This window comes from Phacochoerus africanus, chromosome 16 (assembly GCF_016906955.1).
Source record: "Phacochoerus africanus isolate WHEZ1 chromosome 16, ROS_Pafr_v1, whole genome shotgun sequence".
NCBI lineage: Eukaryota > Metazoa > Chordata > Mammalia > Artiodactyla > Suidae > Phacochoerus > Phacochoerus africanus.
Genome location: NC_062559.1, coordinates 14,116,127 through 14,130,268, shown reverse-complemented (window position 1 = coordinate 14,130,268; position 14,142 = coordinate 14,116,127). Strand labels below are relative to the sequence as shown.

The following is a 14,142-nucleotide window of genomic DNA, read 5'->3' as shown; positions in this document are numbered from 1 at the left end:
ACAGGTTTGATCCATGGCTCAGGAACTTCCACATGCCATGGGTGCGACCAAAAAAGAAGAAATTAAAAGGATAATAAAGGAATATTATGAACAACTCTGGATCCACAAATTTCATAACCTAGATGAAATGGACCAATACCTTGAAAGTCACAATCTGCCAAAATTCACACAAAAAGAAATAGACAATTTAAATAGGCCTATATCAATTAAGGGAGTTTAATCAATAAATAATAACCTGCCTAGAGAGAAATCACCAACCCAGATGAGTTCACTGACGAATTCTATCAACACTTTAAGTAAGAAATTATATCAATTCTCTACAATCTCTTCCAGAAGATAAAAGTAGAGAGACAACTTCCTAATATATCCTATGGGGCCAGCATTACCCTAACACTAAAACCAGACAAATATATTACAAGAAAGAAAAATTACAGACCACTATCTCTTGTGACACAGATGAAAAAATCCTCAACAAAACATTAGAAAATAGAATCCAACAATGTATACAGAAGATTATATACCACAGTCAAATAGGTTTTATTCTAGGTAGGTAAGCAAGGTTCAACATTCAGATATCAATATAATCCATCACATCAACAGAATAAGGAAGAAAAATTATAACATCAATAGATATAAAAAAAGAATTTGGCAATATCTCACACCCATCCATGATTAAAAATTCTTGGCAAAATAAGAATGGAGGGCACTTCCTCAATTTGATAGACTATCTACCAAAAAAATATACAGCCCACATCATACTTAATGATGAAACTCAATAGTTCCCTGTTAAGGTCAGAAACAAGGCAAAGATAATTGCTTTCCCATTCCTATTCAACATCATACTGGAACACCTATGTAATTCAATAAGACAAGGAACTAAGAGAAAGAAATAAAACTGTATTTCTTCATAGAATATATGATTATCTATCTTCACAGAGAATTCCAAAGAACCACCACCCAAAATAAAACCTGCTAGAAGTAATAAGCAATTATAGCATAGTTGCAAAATACAAAGTTAATATACAAAAGTAGATCACTGTCTTATATACTAGCAATGAATATTGGAATTTGAAATTAAAAACACGATACCATTTACATTTGCACCAAAAATTTAAATATTAGGTATAAATCTAATATGTTCAAGTTCTATATGAGGAATACTACAAAACTTGAAAGAAATCAAAGATATAAATAAATGGAGAGATATTCCATGTTCATGGATAGAAAGACTTACTATGGTTGAGATATCAGTTCTTCCCAACTTGATCTAGATGCAATGAAATCCCAACCAAAATTCTAGTAAATTATCGACAAACTCAGTTCTAAAGTTTATATAGAATGATTACAGATTCAGAATATCCAACACAATATTGAAAGAGAAGAAGTCAGAGGACTAAAGTTACCCAACTACAAGACTTAAAAGACTTACTATAAAGACACATTAATCAAGAGTGTGGTATTGACAACCTTGAATTCCATGTCCAGGAAAAAAAAAAAAAAATCCTTTAAAATTGGAGGCCACTGACAGGAGGGCTCAGTATGTGCTGTGATCCCACCCTTTCTTGAGACATGACCCAGATTCTGTATTGTCTTTGGTTCCTCACACATGACGGCAGTGATGCCTGGTAGAGCATGGGTTCCAAAGTTGGCAGTGATGCTACTGACTGAGGCAGAAGGGCTTTATAAGAAGAAATGAAGACATAAATTAACTCTGGGGCATTCATCCTGACAGCACTGAATTGTTCTTTTATAATTAGGCTTTAAGATAAGAATGACCTGGGCACCACCACCAAAAAAGTTACATTTCATTTTTATCCCAAAAAGGTGAGCACCCTTTCTGCATATAAGAGAGATCTACCTAAGTCGTTTTTTTCCATGCAAATATGTCTTCCTATACCATGGCTGAATTTATTTTCAGAAATATAACTCTTAGTTGGCAATTTCACTTGCAAATTAATAAATTGTAAACAAAGAAACAGTTATCACTTAACTGGCCAAGCATTTGGCCATCTTCACCCCTCACCCTCAAGGCTGATAAGAGCCTCTGTTCCCCACATTCCTAGGTGGACCACTGACCCAACCCTGGCACCCTCTAGGATTCCCAGACCAGGCTGACTGTTCTAGCCTTTCTTCTTTGGCCACAGGCTGTGTGGAGAGAACGGCTCATGGCAGAGTCCTAGGTGATGGACAAAAGAGGCTCTGGGCCTGAGTCTGTCAGCTCGATACTAAGAGTGAGATTCTGTTTAAAGAAATAAAAGATAGATTAAGATGGTGGAATAGAAGGACTGGAGCTCAACTTCTCTCCTAAAAACAAAATTCACAACTAAAGACTGAGCACACTTCACCAAAATGGACCGGAAACCTTAAAAAAGATACCCTACTCCAGAAGAAAAAGAGGAGGTCACATCAAGAGGTAGGAGGGGGGATTTTGCGATATAAACAACCCCATACCTCCTGGGTGGGAAGCTCCACAGACTGGAAACTAACTGGTTCACAGAGACTCACCTACAGGAGTGAGAGTTCTGAGCCACACGTCAGACTCTCACATGTGGGGATCTGGCACTGGGAGAAAGAGCCCCAGAGCATCTGGCATTGAACGCCAGTGGGGCTTGTGCGCAAGAGCTCCATGGGACTGGGGGAAACGGGGACCCCATTCTTAAAAGGCGCACACAGACTTTCACGTGCACTGAGTCCCAGGGCAAAGCAAAGTCTCCAAGGGAATCTGGGTCAAACCTGACCGCAATTCTTGGAGGACATCCTGGGAAAACAGGGGTGAACGTGGCTTGTTGTGAGGGAAGGACATTGAAAGCAAAGCTCTCGGGAATAATCAGCAGCAGTGCCTTTCTCTGGAGGTGGCCATTTTGGGAAAATCTGGCCCCACCCATCAGCCGGCCACTGAGAAGTCCCAGGGCAAACAACAACCCAGGTGGGATCACAGCCCCGCCCCTCAGGAAACAGGCTCCCTAAAGACCCCTCAGGCACACAGCCGCCTCTCATCCCATCCAGAGACTAAGCCCCACCCACCAGAGGGATTAGAATCGGCTCCTCCTACCAGGGGGCAGGCATCAGCCCCTCCCATCAGGAAGCCTACAGCAAGCCCCCATACTGATGTCAGCCACAGGGGGGCAGACATCAGAAGTAAGAGAGGCTACAGCTCTATTACCTGTAAGAAGGTCACCACACCAAAAACCTATAAAAATGAAAAGACAGAGAACTATAACTCAGATGAGGGAGAAAGAAAAAGCCCCAGAAAAACAGCTAAGTGAGGAGGAGATTCTCAGCCTCCAGGAAAAAGACTCTAGACTGTTGATGTTGAAGATGATGCAAGACATTGGAAATAAACTGGAGGCAAAGATGGATAACTTACAGGAAACACTGACCAAAGAGAAACAAGATATAAAACTGAAACAAGAAGAGATGCAAAATACAATAACTGAAATAAAAAATTCACTAGAAGCAGCCAACAGCAGAATACAGGAGGCAGAAGAACGAATAATCGAGGTGGAGGACAGATTAGTGGAAATTACAGATGCAGAGCAGAAAAGAGAAAAAAGATCGAAAAGAAATGAAGAGAGTCTCAGAGAACTCTGGGACAACGTGAAACGCACCAACATCCATATTATAGGGGTGCCAGAAAGAGAAGAGAGAGAGAAGGAGACAGAAGAAATATTCCAAGAGATAATAGCTGAAAACTTCCCTAACAGGGGGAAGGAATCACTCACTCAAATCCAGGAAGCACAACGAGTACCATACAAAATAAACCCAAGGAGGAACACCCCGAGACACACACTAATCAAACTGACCAAAATTAAAGACAATGAGAAAATCTTGAAAGCAGCTAGGGAAAAGAAACAAATAACATACAAGGGAACCCCGATAAGGTTATCAGCAGAGTTTTCAACAGAAACTCTGCAGGCCAGAAGGGAGTGGCATGATATACTCAACGTGATGAAAGGAAAAAACCTCCAACCAAGATTACTCTACCCAGCAAGGCTCTCATTCAGATGTGGAGGAGAAATCAAAACCTTCACAGATAAGCAAAAGCTGAGAGAATTCAGCAACACTAAACCAGCCTTACAACAAATACTAAAGGAACTTCTATAGGCAGAAAAGAACAAGAGAAGAAGGAAAGGGAAAAAGAGCAGCAAAAACAAATCCAAAGTAATCAATAAAATGGCAGTAAGAACATACATATCAATAATTACCTTAAATGTGAATGGACTAAACACCCCAACGAAAAGACAGAGACTGGATGAATGGATACGAAAACCAGACCCATATATATGCTGTCTTCAAGAGACCCACTTCACTTCTAGGGACACATACAAATTGAAAGTGAGAGGGTGGAAGAAAATATTTCATGCAAAAAGGGATCAAAAGAAAGCTGGAGTAGCAATACTCATATCAGACAAAATAGACTTTAAAATGAAGAATATTCTCAGGGACAAAGAAGGACATTACATAATGATTAAAGGATCAATCCAAGAAGATGTTACAAAAATTTTAAATATCTATGCACCCAACACAAGTTCACCACAATATATAAGGCAACTGCTAACAACCTTAAAAGGAGAAATCAACAATAATACAATCATAGTGGGGGACTTTAACACCCCACTTACAGCAATGGACAGATCAACCAGACAGAAAATCAATAAGGAAACACAGGCCCTGAATGATACATTAAACCAGATGGACTTAATAGATATTTATAGGACATTTCATTCAAAAGAAACAGAATACACATTCTTCTCAAGTGCACATGGAACATTCTCTAAGATTGACCATATCCTGGGCTACAAATCCAACCTCAGTAACTTTAAGAAAATTGAAATCATATCAAGCATCTCTCCCGACCACAATGCTATACGACTGGAAATCAACAACAAGAAAATAAAACTGCAAAAAACACAAACACGTGGAGACTCAACAACGTGCTACTAAACAACCAATGGATCACTGAAGAAATCAAAGAGGAAATTAAAAAATACCTGGCAGCAAATGACAACAAAGATACGACACTCCAAAACCTATGGGATGCAGCAAAAGCTGTTCTAAGAGGAAAGTTTATAACAATACTAGCCCACCTCAGGAAACAAGAAAAAGCCCAAATAAACAACCTAACTTTACATCTAAAGCAGATCAAGAGGGAAGAACAGACAAGACCTAAAGTGAGTAGAAGGAAAGAAATCATAAAGATCAGAGCAGGAATCAATGAAATAGAAACAAAGAAAACCATAGAAAAGATCAATGAAACGAAAAGCTGGTTCTTTGAAAAGATCGACAAAATTGATAAACCCCTAGCCAGACTTATCAAGAAAAAAAGAGAGAGGACTCAAATCAATAAAATTAGAAATGAAAAAGGAGAAGTAACAACGGATACCACAGAAATACAAAGGATCATAAGAGACTACTATATGCAACTATATGCCAATAAAATGGAAAACCTAGAAGAAATGGACAAATTCTTAGAAAAGTACAATCTTCCTGGACTAAACCAAGATGAAATAGAAAAGATGAATGGACCCATCACAAGAACTGAAATTGAAACTGTGATTAAAAAACTTCCAACAAACAAAAGTCCAGGACCAGATGGCTTCACAGGCGAAGTCTATCACACATTTAGAGAAGAGCTAACACCTCTCCTTCTGAAACTATTTCAAAAAACTGCATAGGAAGAGATACTCCCAAACTCACTCTATGAGGCCACCATCACCCTGGTACCAAAACCAGACAAAGACACCACAAAAAAAGAAAACTACAGGCCAATATCACTGATGAACATCAATGCAAAAATCCTCAACATAATACTAGCAAACCGCATCCAACAATACATTAAAAGGATTGTACAGGAGTTCCCGTCGTGGCACAGTGGTTAACAAATCCGACTAGGGACCATGAGGTTGCGGGTTCGGTACCTGCCCTTGCTCAGTGGGTTAACAATCCGGCGTTGCCGTGAGCTGTGGTGTAGGTTGCAGACGCGGCTCGGATCCCGCGTTGCTGTGGCTCTGGCGTAGGCCGGTGGTTACAGCTCTGATTCAGCCCCTAGCCTGGGAACCTCCATATGCCACGGGAGCGGCCCAAGAAATAGCAACAACAACAACAACAACAACAAAAGACAAAAGACAAAAAAAAAAAAAAAAAAGGATTGTACATCATGATCAAGTGGGATTCATCCCAGGGATGCAAGGGTTCTTCAATATCCGAAAATCCATCAGTGTGGTACATGACATTAACAAACTGAAGAATAAAAACCATATGATCCTCTCAACAGACGTGGAAAAAGCCTTTGACGAAATCCAACACCCATTTCTGATAAAAACCCTTCAGAAAGTGGGCATAACGGGAACCTACCTCAACATGATAAAGGCCATATGCGACAAACCCACAGCGAACATCATTCTCAATGGTGAAAAGCTGAAAGAATTCCCACTAGATCAGGAACAAGACAAGGATGTCCGCTCTCGCCACTACTCTTCAACAGAGTTCTGGAAGTCCTAGCCACAGCAATCAGAGAAGTAAAAGAAAGAAAAGGAATCCAAATTGGAAAGGAAGAAGTAAAACTATCCCTATTTGCAGATGACATGATACTATACCTAGAGAATCCTAAAGACTCTACCAAAAAACTGTTAGAGCTCATCCACCAATTTGGAAAAGTCGCAGGATACAAAATCAATACACAGAAATCGATAGCGCTTCTATATGAAAGAGCAGAAAAGGAAATTAGGGAAGCAATCCCGTTTACCTCTGCATCCAAAAGAATAAAATACCCAGGAGTAAACCTACCTAAAGAAACAAAAGACCTGTACTCTGAAAACTACAAGCCACTGATGAAAGAAATCAAAGATGACACAAATAGATGGAAAGACGTGCCATGCTCGTGGACTGGAAGAGTTAATATTATCAAAATGACTATACTACCCAAGGCAATCTACAGATTCAATGCAATCCCTATCAAATCACCAAGGACATTTTTCACAGAACTCAAACAAAATATTTTAAAGTTTGTTTGGACGCACAAAAGACCCAGACCCAGAATAGCCGAAGACATCCTGAAAAAGAAAAATGGAGCTGGAGGAATCAGGCTCCAGGACTTCAGACTATACTACACAGCAACAGTCATCAAAACCGCACGGTACTGGCACAAAAACAGAAATATAGATCAGTGGAACAGGATAGAAAGCCCAGAATTAAACCCACACACCTAGAGCCAACTCATCTATGACAAAGGAGGCAAGGATATACAATGGAGAAAGGACAGCTTGTTCAATAAGTGGTGCTGGGAAAACTGGACAGCCACATGGAAAAGAATGAAATTAGAACACTCCCTAACACCATACACAAAAATAAACTCCAAATGGATTAAAGACCTACATATAAGACCAGACACTATCAAACTCCTAGAGGAAAACATAGGCCAAACACTTTCTGACGTAAACGACAGCAACATCTTCTCAGATCCACCTATCAGGGTATTGACAATAAAAAGAAAAATAAACAAATGGGACCTAATCAAACTTCAAAGTTTCTGCACAGCAAAGGAAACCATAAACAACACAAAAAGACAACCCACAGAATGGGAGAAAATCTTTGCAAGTGAATCCACTAACAAGGGATTAATTTCCAAAATTTATAAACATCTTCTGCAGCTCCATACCAAAAAAACAAACAACCCCATCCAAAAATGGGCAGAAGATCTAAACAGACAGTTCTCCAAAGAAGACATACAGATGGCCGAGAAACACATGAAAAGATGTTCAGCGTCACTCATTATTAGAGAAATGCAAATCAAAACATGAGGAGGTACCACCTTACACCAGCCAGAATGGCCAGCATCCAAAAGTCTACAAACAAGAAGTGCTGGAGAGGGTGTGGAGAAAAAGGAACCCCAGTACACTGTTGGGGGGATTGTAAATTGGTGCAACCACTGTGGAAACCAGTATGGAGATGCCTCAGAAAACTAAACATAGAACTACCATTTGATCCAGCAATCCCACTCCTGGGCATCTGTCCAGAGAAAACCATGACTCGCAAAGACGCATGTACTCCGGTGTTCATTGCAGCACTATTTACAATAGCCAAGACATGGAAACAACCTCAATGTCCATCGACAGAGGAGTGGATCAGGAAGATGTGGTACATATACACAATGGATTATTACTCAACCATCAAAAAGCACGAAATACCAGCATTTTTAGCAACATGGATGGACCTAGAAACTATCATGCTAAGTGAAGTCAGCCATACAATGAGACACCAACATCCAATGCTTTCACTGACATGTGGAATCTGAAAAAAGGACAGACGGAACTTCTTTGCAGAACAGATGCTGACTCACAGACATTGAAAAACTTATGGTCTCCAGAGGAGACAGTTTGGGGGGTGGGGGGATGTGCCTGGGCTGTGGGATGGAAATCCAGTGAAATCAGATTGTTATGATCATTATACAACTACAAATGTGATAAATTCATTTGAGTAATAAAAAAAATGAAAAAAAAAGAAATAAAAGCAAATTTAGCTGATAGAATGATATACTCCCTCTGCAGAGGTAACCATGGATCTGAAGATGACTGCGTGCTGCTGATGGCAGAGCCACACAGGGGCAGGCACCTGGGTGAATGAGTCACCCCATCTGAGATCACTTGGACTGAACCACAAAACTCCACCAAAAACACATGAAATGTTAGGACATCGACAGTCCCTCTTGATGTCTCCTGAGTTCTTAACATTGGACTCCAGATCAGTGAGGTAATGCTGGGGAGGCCGTGCATTTCTCTGACCCAGCTGGTCTGCACTGTCCAGCACAGGCTCAAGTGAGCCCACAGAGAGATCGCTGCAACCTCTGTGGGCAGGATCAGGCTCAGGGCTGCAGAAGGAAACTTCCCATCAGGAGAAGGAGCCTCACCCAAGAATGCAGGCACAGGAGTCCTCTGCTTCAGCAAGTCTCGCTGTTACCATCTGACGTGCCTGGGTTCAGAGCATGGGTTGCAGTGTGAGACACCACTCTAATCCTCTGCTTTATGCAACATCGGGTGGGGCCCAGAGTAGCCAGAGCTCCTGCGGCAATCTGCTCTGGCTACAGTCAGCCCCTGACACTTCCCCAAATATATGGTACAAATAATAACATTTTTTAATGTGTGCAGCTATGAACAGAACAAAGGGTGTCCTGTTCTGCTGAACCAGGCCTCACTTGCTCTGCCCCACTGATAGTCTGGCCTGGTTGCCAGGTACTGGTTTGTTTTAGAAGTACGACCTTCCACAGGGGTACAAGCAGGCAGCGGTGGTCAAGGCATACTAACAGCCAGAGGCCAAGGTCAAGTTTCTCTGGAGCCATGGAGACACTTAAGACTACCCCCAAAGTGCCCGTCCAGCTGGTCCTGGTGGTATCATCTGACCACTTAAGGCAAAGTCCTTTGGGTTTGACTTCAGTATGTGCCACTATGATTTTTTCTTTTTTTTAAAGTAAGAAGCCAACATACTTTAAGAGCTAACCAAAAGCTTTTCTGCCCTGGGGAAAGAAAACTGTCAGTGAAAAGATTAACCAGTTTGGTTTACACAAGCCTATGAGGCCCTCAGATCGCCTCTGGTAGAGGCCAGTCCTCTGAGGGTTAATAGAAACAGGAAAGAGCCCACCACTTCGCTTGAGGACACAGCAAACCTCTCAAAATAATCAACAAGGGAAGTCCCTGAGCTCTCTGTCATTGTGAGATAATGGCTGATCTTCGAGAACAGACATGACCAGTCAAAGAGGGATTGAAATCCTTCCAGTCCCAACCAACCAGTGCCACAGGCATCTCCGAGAAAATGGGGAACAACTTCAGAGGGAAACGACGGACAGTTTGGATGAAAACATGCATCGACAGGACACCTACACCTGCCTTCCCAAGGAGATGAGGGACCAAAGGGGTGTGGGACCTGAAGGACCAGAAAAAAGAACACGGCTTAAAAACATATGAATAAAACAGGTTGTAAATGATAAAGAGAGCCCTTAAAATCTCTAACGGAACCTCTGCTGCAGGTGATAAGTCTACCTGCTCTTTTCAGAGATCACACAGACAACTGTCATGATGACAATTTCAGCCTTTCCAAAGAAGGAGGATAGTTATGCCATGAAGTCACAGGGATCCAGGGTCACATGCAGGTTCAGTTCGGATTTCAAAGCAGCCAACGCCAGAACATCCACACACACTGCAGGACATCTGGCTGCGGGTTTTGGCTCTCTTTAAAAGTACTTACCCCTAGTTTAATTGCTATTACTTAATTGATTCTTTTATGTTTTATTATTGCTTAAAAAAATTATAATTCCTAAGAGTGTTTTAAAATATATATAGTTTTGGAGTCCCCTGGTAGTGGAGCAGTTAAAGACTTGGCATTGTCACTGCTGTGGCTCAGGTTCAGTCCCTGGCCTGGGAACTTCCATGTGCCGCAGGTGTGGCCATAAATAAATAAATAAGTAAATTAAATAAATAAATAAATAAAATACATTGTTTTAATTTAATTGTGGTAAACTATTTCCATTTCTTTAGGCCCTCCAAAAGTAGAGGACATAAGTATTGTATTTTTAGTATTATTTAAACCACCATCAGTGTTCTACAAAACCAGGTGGAGATATTTGGATGGTGGTTTTTTTTTTAAAGACTATTGCAATATATCTATTAGATATCTGTAAAAGTGGCTTAATATTTACCTTAATAAATTTTTACTGGTTTTATTAGTTCCAAGAAAACAAAAACCTAAATAACCACAAAGACATTCCCCATTAAACTTATCAGTATTTTTATTAGTTAAGTTCTAAATCCATAGATTAGTTAAACAGACTTGAAACATATAACCATTTGTTTTCTATTTTGTAATTTTCTGAAATTTGTCATTTTGGTTTGTTCCTAATATTCTTTGCTATTTAGATGTCTTTAGATTTTATGTGGTTACAACTTTTCCCTTCAAAAAACAATAAAGGGGCAGAGATCCAGTCCCAGCACTGCAGCCTGAGAAAAATCCACAATCCACTCCGTAGAAAGAATACCAAAACTGGTTTAAAAACATTATAAGTCTTTAGAAATTGTCCTAAGGACATATAACAAGTGAAGAAATATTCATTCAAGAAAATCTACTATATCCCAGTAAGAGCCCTGAAGCCACAGCCCATTTCTCCCTTCACCCCTGTTCAGCAGGAGGGCCACTCCGCTCAGAAGTGTCACTCTAGAAGAAGTGGGTCACTGTCCCCACCCTTAGCTCCACCGAGATGGCTCATTTTTCCCCAGGAGGTGAGGCATTCCATAAGAATGGAGAGTTGTGGCGTTCTCTTCACCTAAACTGATCTGTGTGGAAGACAGTACGGAGAAGTTCAAGTCTAAGGTTGCTGTCAAAAACACTGGCGATTTGGGTGGTTGGCCATTAAGAGGAGGCTAGAAGCTCGACAAGAACAACAAACTGAACCAGAGGACCACTGTGTTGCCGGAGGGCACCCAGAAAGAGACAGCTAGAAAGACCCCCTCCTGGGGTTTAAAGAAAAAAAAAAAATTAGACTTTCAGTAAAAAATAGCAAACCAGGAGTTCCCGTCCTGGCGCAGTGGTTAACGAATCCAACTAGGAACTATGGGGTTTGCGGGTTCGATCCCTGGCCTTGCTCAGTGGGTTAAGGACCCAGCGTCGCTGTGAGCTGTGGTGTAGGTCAGACACGGCTCGGATCCTGCATTGCTGTGGCTCTGGCGTAGGCCGGCGGCTACAGCTCCGATTAGACCCCTAGCCTGGGAACCTCCATATGCCGCGGGAGTGGCCCAAGAAACGGCAAAAAGACAAAAAAAAAAAAAAGTAGCAAACCAGACACAATTTAAGTTTGCTCCTTCTCAAAAACCCATTCAAATAATAATTTTATTTTTTAAGACAAAGCTGCAAAGATTAGGAGCAGAGGCCACTTTAGAAGCTAGAAAGCAGAATGGCTTTAAACTTCTCAACGTCTAATGAAAGCTAGAAGGACTGAAAGAAAGCTTTTGAAATTATAAAGGCAAGTTACTTTTAACCTAAAATTCTATGTTCTTCTAGCTTTGACCAAATTTAAGCATAGAAGAATAAAGAATAAATCTAGAAAAGTCTGCGATGAAAGAAACACTGAGGCAGGAGGTAATGGGCCCCAGGATAGACATTTGCAACTAGCCTCTTATTTACACTCCCTGAGGCAAGAGACAGGTGGGCTCCAGGACAAACATTCACAACCAGCCACCTGTCTATACTTCAAGATAGAAATAACACAGGCCCAGGGCAAATAAGTGGTACTTGTCTTCTGTGAACTTGTTAAACAAAGACTCAAAAGGGGGCTGGGCCCTGCTTGGACAATGAACTAAGAGGTCACGTCCTCCCCATCCTCAGGGTCAGGGAGACCCCAACTACACACGCACAGAGAGAGACCCCTCTGGGTCAGAGACGGAGGAGGCGTCAGCCCATAATAAGGCTGGATAACCTTCCCGCCATGCTCTGCTTTGGAACCCATCTGGTCCAAAAGACACGCCCGCAGATCAGGGGAGGGCCCTGGGTCTGGTAGGTGTAACAGGTGAAACAAGGTAATTGGCTAAAGGGAGACAAAGACCCGGAAGAACTACCCTAAAATAAGTGGTCGAAGTCACCTCTGCTCCTCACTGAGGGGTCGCCCGCACCCCCTTTGGGTGCCTACTACTGTTTGCGTCTGCCTTCGACAAATAGCCTGATTCTCTGCATTTCTGTGCCCTCCCACACATGGTACCGTGTTTCTAACAATAAGCTTTATACCTATTTTTACAGTCTTTGCCTCCTTGAAACATTCTTGTTTTGAACAGATTATGTCTGAAACAGAAAAATCAAGAAGTACCATTATAAGGATGTTTCTTATAGAACTGCGGTAAATACCTAAAGAATCAGCTATAAGAGGTGAGGTGCTTCTTGCCCTGGAGGAGAGAAGAGGACAGTGTGGGACTGCTGTTCTCCATAATGAACTCTGAAGAATTCTTTGACTCTTTCAAAACTATGTGCATTCTAACTTCAAGCGCATTCCAACTTGGTATGCTTCTGTCTCTTCTATACTGTGTGACTCATTCACCAGTGTTCAGTTTTCAGTGACCAGTTTATATGAGCACCAGTTAACACTGTCTCTGCCTTGAAGGCACTATTATGAAGGCTGGACTTCTGCTTTAAATAATAACAGCTACTATTAGTATGTGCCCAGTACTGTACTGAGAACGTTCATGTGTCATCCCCAATATCTACAACAGTCATGCGAAACAGACATTGTTTCCATTTTACAGACGAGAAACTGACGCTCCCAGAGGGCAAATAATGCGCTCATCTGCAGCAGAACTCCCACATCCCGAAGTTTCTGTTCTTTCTTTCTATTAGATCACATGCCTTCTTTCCAGGGTTTGAGTTTTCAAAGAACTACAAAGTGGGGGGGGGGGGATGTAGCACAAAGCGGGGGCAAACACATCAAGCAGTTCAAAGAAGCCCTTTGCCCAAAGGACACGGAGGGGAAGAGGACCCCTGAAGGATTCAGCAATGTTACTGGGTCGCTGTCTACTGACACAACTGAGCTTAACCCCAAATTGGAATTTCCAGCTGGTCATGTGAGCACAGAAAGCAATTTTTAAACTCTGGCCAGGAGTCCCTCTGATTACAAAAATAAAAGCTCCGTTCTGCTCTTATTTTGAAACAAGAGATGTTCCAGCTGCTCCAGCAAGGGCCTGAGCACCCCTGTGAGGACGCTAAAAAGACAAGGTTTTGCGTCCAGAGGTGTCCCGTCACCCTACAAGCTGATTTCTGAAAGGGCGGACTGAGGCATATCTGCTTCCCAGGGGGGTGACCCGGGTCTGGGACCTTGGGCCGGATGATCCTGAAGGTCCCTTCTGAGTAAGACTCCAGGGTGTGTTTATCCGGGTTTAAAACATTGGGAGCTTTGAGCGTGTGCTGGCTTGTTTCCTTTCTGGAATTCTCCTGGGATATAATCAAGACACTTACCTGGCTCTTTAAGTCAACTGTCTGGTCGACTCAGGTGTGGGTGAAGCACAAGGTGTGGGGAACAGCAGGGTTGTTTACATTCCTTGCTTCTGAAAAGTCACACGGGCCACCGGCAAGAAGTGAAAGTGAAATCAGGGGACAGTGTCACCAGTCAGCACAAAC

The 14,142-nt window shown here is 41.8% G+C and overlaps 1 long non-coding RNA gene across 1 annotated transcript in view; it reads right to left on the bottom strand.

Moving 5' to 3' along the window:
- LOC125117381 (uncharacterized) overlaps positions 1 to 14,081 on the bottom strand; it is a 125,947-nt gene extending 111,866 nt beyond the window's left edge. The window contains exon 1 of the long non-coding RNA XR_007132607.1: positions 13,981 to 14,081. This is a non-coding gene — a long non-coding RNA (uncharacterized LOC125117381). The remainder of the gene's footprint in view (positions 1 to 13,980) is intronic.
- Positions 14,082 to 14,142: the final 61 nt, after the last annotated feature.